The sequence below is a fragment of the Triticum aestivum genome, chromosome 2A (assembly GCF_018294505.1).
Source record: "Triticum aestivum cultivar Chinese Spring chromosome 2A, IWGSC CS RefSeq v2.1, whole genome shotgun sequence".
NCBI classification, from domain to species: domain Eukaryota; kingdom Viridiplantae; phylum Streptophyta; class Magnoliopsida; order Poales; family Poaceae; genus Triticum; species Triticum aestivum.
This window is the reverse complement of record NC_057797.1, coordinates 367,404,870-367,412,259: the sequence shown is the minus strand read 5'-3', so window position 1 is coordinate 367,412,259 and position 7,390 is coordinate 367,404,870.

The following is a 7,390-nucleotide window of genomic DNA, read 5'->3' as shown; positions in this document are numbered from 1 at the left end:
GTAGACCTCCATGCCCTTGGCACTGTCTGGAATCTGTCTGTTGTAGTTCTAGCATCATTGTCCTCAACATCATCTCTCAGCTTCTCAACTATTGTCTGAATCTCTGTGACCTTCACATCAAGGTTGTACATTTTATCTTCCACGATCTTCTCTAGGCTCTCCTGATTCTGAGTCAAGGTGGCCAAGATCTTCTCAATCCTCATGGTAGCCTCTAGAAGATATGTGAGTTGATGTTGCTTAGTCTCGAGATTCACTATTGAAGCATTTGGAGCACTTGCTTCCTTTCCTGCTTTCGCAACCTTTGCCTTCTCAATCTTCTCCTGGCCCTCTGTCGAAGTGGGATGTGATGCATCCATGACAACTTCATTGTCCTCAAAATAAGGCCTAAGAGGTAGATGCTCTTTGTCAAGTAGATATGTTCTAGTTCCAACCTTGTAGTTGATCAACATCTAGATGTGTGGAGCATATCCACATGACCTCTTTTGGTCAGCTGATATCCTCTTGACTATCTCAACTATTTAGCTCATGACCTTGAACTTTTGGGGAACATCAAACATGTGTAGCAAGTTGATGGAATGGCCACGTACCATTTTGTGATCTCCAAACTTGGGCAACAAAGTATGCCTCAAGATGGTGTTCATGGTGGTCAATCCAGCAAGCAGACAGTAGATTGATCCAAGCTTGTGATCTCTAGGGCTGCATCAGGAATAGACTTATACATGTTAGCCATGGAGTTGTGATCCTTCCTGGGTTTGCCATAAACATCAAGATCATCTTCTTTTTCCTTTGGAGCATTGATGAGCTCAGCCCATTCAGAGATTCATGATTGGTACCTGGTGCCCTCAGTCATCTAGACAATCTTCCCATCTGGGTAAAAGTGTGCAGTGGGGTAGAATTGCATAATCATCTCATCATTCCACTTGGTGAGCTTCTATCCAACAAAATCATCAACTTCATTCAGCCTGAAGCTCTCATGAACATGGGTGAAATAGTCTTTGTTTAAATCAATATATTCCTAATCAACCCATTTCATATCACACACTATGGTCTTCTTGTCGAGCAACACAGTCTCATAGAAGTCCTGCTGTTCCCTGGTATGGAAACGATAGTAAACAGTAGTCCTCCTCCTTGTTGCATACGGATTTGTTTGCCTCCATAGTCTCAGTCCATGATCTTTCCTCAACTTCATGTTCTCGGCCACTGGTTGATCATTATTGTGGCCTGCAATCTTTAGCTTCAGTTTCCTGAGCACTAGTGGCTCATCATCCTCTTGGACCTCGGGCACTAGGGCCTTGTTCTTCTCTACAGCCGATATATTCCTAGTGGATCTCTTTGGAGCAGAAGGCTTGGGTGCAGCAGGTGGAGGTTTTGTCTTGGGCTTGGAGAGAGCAGCACGAGTCTTGATGGCATTAGACATCAGCTTTTGAGACTTTGCAGGTGGTGCAACAGCTTCCTCCTCATCCTCATCTTCATCCTCATCCCTCATCATGGACGGTCTATCAATAACTCTGGCAATGGTCTTCTTGACTCTTCCCTTCCTTTTCTGCTTCCCACTAGGAGCTTCATCTTCCTCTCTGGGCTCAAGTGTGAACTCCATAGTGTAATGTGCAGCAGTTGATTTTCTGGCTTTGGACATGGGAGCTCTCTTGGCAGGAAGTTTATTTTGCAGACCTGGCTTGGTGGTGGCAGCAGCACCAACATATTCCTTCTTGACCACTTTCTTCTTGGAAGTCACTTCTTCCTCAATCATAAAATCCTCATCTTCACTAGCAGAATTCCTCTTCTTCCTCTGTCTGGTAGCAGCTTTTGGCAAGTTGCTAGGAGTGCTTCTACTGCCCTGATGTCTACTAAGCAACCTTGTTCTTGTAGACCCGTGTTGGGCCTCCAAGTGGAGAGTTTTGTAGGACAGTAGCAAATTTAGCTCAAGTGGATGTCAATCTGTGGGAGGCGTAGGATGAAGATGGTCTCTCTGAAACAACCCTACAACCAAATAACAAAGAGTCTCTTGTGTCCCTAACACAGCCAATATAATGGTAAATGGTATAGGTGAAGGAAATATGCCCTAGAGGCAATAATAAAGTTGTTATTTTATATTTCCTTATATCATGATAAATGTTTATTATTCATGCTAGAATTGTATTGCACGGAAACCTTAATACATGTGTGAATACATAGACAAAACACTTAGTCCCTAGTGATCCTCTACTTGACTAGCTTGTTGATCAAAGATGGTTAAGGTTTCCTAACCATGGACATGAGTTGTCATTTGATAACGGGACCACATCATTAGGAGAATGATGTGATGGACATGACCCATTCGTTAGCTTAGCATATTGATCATTCAGTTTTATTGCTATTGCTTTTTCATGTCATATACATATGCCTTTGACTATGAGATTATGCAACTCCCGGACACCGGAGGAATACCTTGTGTGCTATCAAACGTCACAACGTAACTGAGTGATTATAAATATGCTTTATAGGTATCTCCGATGGTGTTTGTTGGGTTGGCATAGATCGAGATTAGGATTTGTCACTCTGAGTATCAGAGAGGTATCTCTGGGCCCTCTCGGTAATACACATCATGATAAGCCTTGCAAGCAATGTGACTAATGAGTTAGTTATAGGATGATGTATTACAGAACAATTAATGAGACTTGTCGATAACGAGATTAAACTAGGTGTGAAGATACCGACGATCGAATCTCAAGCAAGTAACATACCAATGAGAAAGGGAATAACGTATGTTGTCATTACGGTACGACCAATAAAGATCTTAGTAGAATATGTGGGAACCAATATGATCATCCAGGTTCCGCTGTTGGTTGTTGATCGGAGAGGTGTCTTGGTCATGTCTACATAGTTCACGAACCCGTAGGGTCCGCACGCTTAACGTTAGATGACGATTTTGTATCATATGAGTTATGTGATTTGGTGACCGAATGTTGTTCGGAGTCCCGGATGAGATCACGGACATGACGAGGAGTCTCGAAATGGTTGAGAGGTAAAGATTGAGATATAGGACGATACTATTTGGACACCATAAGTGTTCCGGGGGTACCGAGTACGTATCGGGTCACCGGAAGAGGTTTCGGGCAACCCCCGGCAAGCTATATGGGCCTAATGGGCCAAGAGAGGGACAGACCAGCCCCAAAAGGGGATGGTGCGCCCCCCTATAGGCCGAAGGGAAGGGAGGAGGAAAGGGGCGGATTTGGCCTTCCACTTTCCTTCCCCTCCCCCCTCTCTTTCCATCCCCCTCCGATGGATATGGAAGGGGGGAGGCCGACTAGGAGGAGGCGCCCAAGTAGGATTACTCCTACTTGGGGTGCCCCTTGTAGCCCCTCTCCCTCTCCCACCTATATATATGGGGGGAACTACTAGAACACACAACATTGATTCCTAGCTGTGTGTGGTGCCCCCTCCACAGTTTACGCCTCCGGTCATATTGCCGTAGTGCTTAGGAGCAGCCATGCGCGGATCACTTCACCATTACCATCACCAAGCCGTTGTGCTGACGAAACTCTCCCTCAACACTTTTCTGGGTCAAGAGTTCGAGGGACGTCATCGAGCTGAACGTGTGTAGAACTCGGAGGTGTCATACGTTCGGTGCTCGATCGGTCGGAACGAGAAGAAGTTCGACTACATCAACCATGTTGTCAAATGCTTTCGCTTTCGGTCTACGAGGGTACGTGCACACACTCTCCCCCTCTCATTGATATGCATCTCCTAGATAGATCTTGTGTGAGCATAGGAATTTTTTGAAATTTCATGCTACGTTTCCCAACAGTGGCATCCGAGCCAGGTCTATGTGTAGATGATATGCACGAGTAGAACACAAAGACTTGTGGGCGGTGATCGTCATACTTCTTACCACCAATGTCTTATTTTGATTCAGCGGTATTGTTGGACGAAGCGGTCCGGACCAAACTTACATGATCACGTTCATGAGACTGGTTCCACTGACATACATTCAACTAGTTTTTGCATAATTGTGGCTGGCGGGTATCTGTTTCCTCAACTTTAGTTGAATCGAATTTGACTGCGTGAGTCCTTGTTGAAGGTTAAAATAGCAAGCTTGATAAATCACCATTGTGGTTTTGATGCTTAGTAAGAACGGTTCTTGCTAGAAGCCCGTAGCAGCCACGTAAAACTTGCAACAACAAAATAGAGGACATCTAACTTGTTTTTGCAGGGCATGTTGTGATGTGATATGGTCAAGACATGATGTGTTATATGTTATTGTATGAGATGGTCATGTTTTGTAAAAGTTATCAGCAACTGGCAGGAGCCTTATGGTTGTCTATTTATTCTATGAAAAGCAAACGCCATGTAATTGCTTTACTTTATCATTATGAGTTAGCCATAGTTGTAGAAGCAATAGTTGGCGAGACAACTGCGATGCTAGGATTGAGATCAAGGTGTCAAGCCGGTGACGATGGAGATCATGACGGTGCTTTGGAGATGGAGATCAAAGGCACTAGATGATGATGGCCATATCATGTCACATATTTTTATTGCATGTGATGTTTCTCTTTCATACATCTTATTTTTCTTAGTACGGCGGTAGCATTATAAGATGACCCCTTACTAAAATTTCAAGGTATAAGTGTTCTCCCCAAGTATGCACCGTTGCAAAAGTTCTTTGTTTCGAGACATCACGTGATGATCTGGTGTGATAAACTCTATGTTCACATACAATGGGTGCAAGACACTTTTGCGCATGCGGAATACTCAGGTTAAACTTTGACGAGCCTGGCATGTACAGAAATGGCCTCGAAACAGTCGAGACCGAAAGGTCGAACTTGAATCATATAGTAGATATGATGAACATAGAGATGTTCACCATTGAAGACTACTCCATCTCACGTGATGATCGGACATGGTTTAGTTGATCTGGATCACGTATCATTTAGATGACTTGAGGGATGTCTATCTAAGTGGGAGTTCTGAAGTAATTTGATTAATTGAACTTAATTTATAATGAACTAAGTCTTGATAGTATTTGCATGTCTATGTTGTAGATCAATAGCTCGCGCATAGCTCCCCTATTTTATTTTTGATATGTTCCTAGAGAAAACTAAGTTGAAAGATGATAGTAGCAATGATGCGGACTGGGTCCGTGATGTGAGGATTATCCTTGTTGCTGCACAGAAGAATTTTGTCCTTGATGCACCACTAGGTGATAGACCTATTGCAGGAGCAGATGCAAACGTTATGAATGTTTGACAAGCTTGGTATGATGACTTTTTGATAGTTTAGTTCACCATGCTTTACGGCTTAGAACCGAGACTTAAAAAAATTTAAACGCCATGGAGCATGTGAGATGTTACAAGAGCTGAAAATGATATTTCAGACTCATTGTCGGTGTCAAAACCGGCTATGTCACATCCCTAGCTTATGGTATTGCACTAGGATAGCTTCATGTGTGCATCATGTTTAAATTTTTCTTAAACTTGAAATGGGGATGTTCAAACCCTAGCACTAAATCAACTCAACAAGGGTGGATTAAAATCTTTTTCAATAAACCCAAAAAAGTTCCTAAGAAAAGTTCATGATTTCTGGTTAAGGTGGAAACCTCTGCCAAAAATGATGAATATATTCTTAGATCATTTTTGGATTTTTGAACTAAATCGTATTGTATTTGACTTTGGGCATTTAAACACTATAAATAATTTAAATGCTCAAATAATGTTGGAATTACTTGTGGGACATTGAAATAATTCAGAAAGTGCTCATGAATATTTTCAGGATTTTTAATAATGCTCTGGCATTTTTAATAAAGCCAAAACAATTGCAGAAATATAGAAAAACAAGCTAAATGAAAAGAGAGAGAGAGAGAGAGAGAGTAAGGCCACAGGCCACTTACCTGGCCGGACCGGCCCACCTGGCCCGTGCCAGTCATCACCTACCTCTGCCAGAAGGCAGAGGAGGGAGACAGCGCACGCGCGCCCACGGCGCCACGCACCTCCCTGCTTGCCTGCGTCACTGAGGCCACCATGACGCCTCGCGCCTTCTCCTCGGCGCCGCCTCGACCCCCTGGAACCCTCCCGCTCACTTCCTCCGTCCCTATCCCCTCTGCTCCCTCTCCCTCCCGCGACCGAACGGAGCTCGTCGCCGCCGCTCGCCGTAGCCACGCCTACCGGCCACCCCACGCCTCACCGACGCCCCAGGAAGCTCCACCTCGCCTCCCTCTTCATCCTCACCCAGACGAAAGGCACCGGAAGCCCCTGGATGCCGCTAGCTCCGCTGTTCCCCTCCTCGGCCACCGAGGACCGCCGCCGTCGATTTGCCGCCGTCGCCGCCTCCCCGAGCTCGCTGTCTGGTCCAACCGACCCCCCGTGAGCTCCTCCACCATTTCCCCCTCTTCCCCGCTTCATTTGATCGCCGTAGCCGTCGTCCCCTTTATGGACGAAACGCGCCGCCGCCTGAGCTCAACGTCGGCGTAGCTCCGGTGACCATCTGGTCACCCTGGCGTGCCTAACTCGCTCCCCGCATCGCATAGCGCTCTGCTAGCCCTTCACCTCGCTCGTTTGCACACCGTAGCACTAACCCGCCCCAACCCCGAGCTCCGGCCGCCGCCTCGGGCTCAACTCCGGCGAACCCCGGCCACCCCCGCACCTCCCGTTGGTCCCCCTAGATGCGCACGGGCACGGGCTATCCTCTGGTGCCCCTGGCGCGTCGATCCGTCGACTCTGGCGAGTTCCGAGCGAACTCCGCCGCGGTTCGAGGTCACCGCCGGTGAAACTCCGGCGGGAGCTGACGTGGCTCCGTCATTAGGAGCTAATCCAACTAACTAAACCACCTACAGCCACTGACAGTAGGCCCCACCCCTGGTCAAACCCCAGTCAGCGCTGGGTTTGACCGGGATTAGTTCCTGTGTCACTGACGTGTGGACCCCGCACGTCAGGTTTGACCTGGACCTGGCCGTTGACTCGCTGACGTCATACTGGCGTCAGGCTGACGCAATTAAATTATTTACTGGATTTATTATTATTCAGGAAATTTCAGAAAATGTCCTAAACTTCTAAAATTCATAGAAAATTAACCGTAACTCCAAATTAAATAAATTATATATGAAAAATTATCAGAAAAATTCAAGGAATCCATCTGTACCATTTTAATGCATGTTTGAACAATGTTTGTCCTCTGTTTTGGACAAAACAAATAAAGGACATTTAAATAATCACATATGGAGTTTGAGTTTGAATCTTGGATTCAAACCAACTTCATTTAACCTGGTCTAGGTGCATTAGCCCAAACCACACTCATATTGCCATGTCATGAGCATGCATCATATTGTGCATTGCATTGATTGTATTTCTTCTTTGTTGCCGGTATCTGTCCCCTCTCGGTAGATGATGTTCCGACGATGTGATCGTTGACACTGATG